We start from the raw sequence: 1,915 nt of genomic DNA on the forward strand, positions 1-1,915 counted from the left end.
TTGACCAAATTCTCGATGATTGCTATATGTTATAGCGATATCTCCTCCTTTTTTATCACTGAAAGTACTCATTGCCATGACTTATAGTGATATCTCCTTTTTTATAGAAGAGTTCACTATATGTTATAGCGATATTTCCTCCTTTTCGATCATTGAAAATACTCATCGCCATGACTTATAGCAATATCTCCTCCTTTTTGATAGAAGAGCTCATTATATGTTTATACCATTATCTCCTCCTTTTTTATCACCAAAAATACTCATCGCCATGACTTATAGCAATATATCCTCCTATTCAATAAAAGAGATCATTGTTTGTTATAGCAATATCTCCTCCTTTGCAATCATCGAAAACACTCATCGCCATGACTTATAGTGATATCTCCTCTTTTTTGATAGAAGAGATCACTATATGTTATTGCAATATCTCCTCCCTTTCGATCACTGAAAACACTCATTGCCATGACTTACAATGATACAACATCTCTATTGCTCATCATTGTAATGATTATATTTGTTTTCTATTTGTCGATGATCGTTATATGTTATAGCGATAATCCTCCTTCATCACTCATCGCTATATTTTTTTTGCAGCTTCTTTGCATAACAATAAAAGGGATCGCTATATGTCATAGAGATATACTTTCCTCATTGATAAAATTTTCTTATCACTATAATCTCTAGTGATCCTTCTTATAGCCATATTGCTTTGTCATAACACATAGCGATATATGTCTCTTCATTGCTTATCGCTATGTCATGTTTACACCAAACGCGATGTGTGATCCTTTTGACCTATCACTATAATATATAGAAACCTATACTACTTTTTTTTCATAAGACACAGTGATACACTTGTCTTCATCACTTATCACTATTTCATGTTTACTCCAAATGTGACGCACAATCATGTATTTTCTATCGCTAATCACAACAACATAGTCCTCCCCTTTTCAATTACTAAAAATATTTATCACTAAGACATATAGCAATATAACATCTTTATCGCTCATCACCAAGATGAATATATTTCATTTTTTCTTGCTAATAATTGCTAGGTGTTATAGCGATATATCTTCCTTATCACTCATTGCTATGTCAATTTTATGCTTTCTCCGCATAACAATAGAAGAGATCACTACATGTGATAGTGATATAACACCCAAGTTTTCTTATGACCATGATGGCATTGCTATAGTGCATATCAATTCATGAAGCTTTCTCACTATAGCTATAGTGATATATGAGAAAAGTATAAGGCAATGGTTATGATGACAAAACCTTTCGAGGGTTGACATGAGATGCATATAATAGATTAACGTATGAGTTTTGGAGAATGCTTATAAAATGACTATTACCATAAAATCAACTAAACAAATGTTGCAACAAACATCAATAGACTTGGTTGTAGCCAATCTTGGCAAGAAGGCAAAAATCATGGAGTTCTATATGTATGAGTGTGTTTTTATGTGACTTTCCATATTTTATACTTCCCCTTTGCAATTGCAATCTCCTAGGATGGGGAGAGATTGTAAGTGGCACTTGCATGTCAAACTTCAAGTGAAAGATGGAGGTGATGGAATGAAGCTTTTTTCAATGGAAAAAATTCAATGGACTCCATTTCAGTCTAATGAGATGTGGTAACAGAGTTGCATATAGCTATTCCATTACACAGACTTGACACATTTATCGCAAGAGAATCAGAGTGGGATGATACTGAATGTGGTTTCATCTATGTGACTCATAGGGACAATAGCCATGCAAACTACAAGGAAGGCAACACGGAATTGTATTTTGGGTGATTAGAAATGCAATTCCCAACAATGATTGCATTGCTGATGAAACTAGACCAAGATTCTATTTTGTGAAGAACTAGACTAGGATTCCTTATCATAATTACCTCAAACATCTACTA

Source organism: Cupressus sempervirens, chromosome 4 (genome assembly GCF_028749045.1).
Source record: "Cupressus sempervirens isolate cs-2001-9-10 chromosome 4, ASM2874904v1, whole genome shotgun sequence".
Classification (NCBI taxonomy): Eukaryota; Viridiplantae; Streptophyta; class Pinopsida; order Cupressales; family Cupressaceae; genus Cupressus; species Cupressus sempervirens.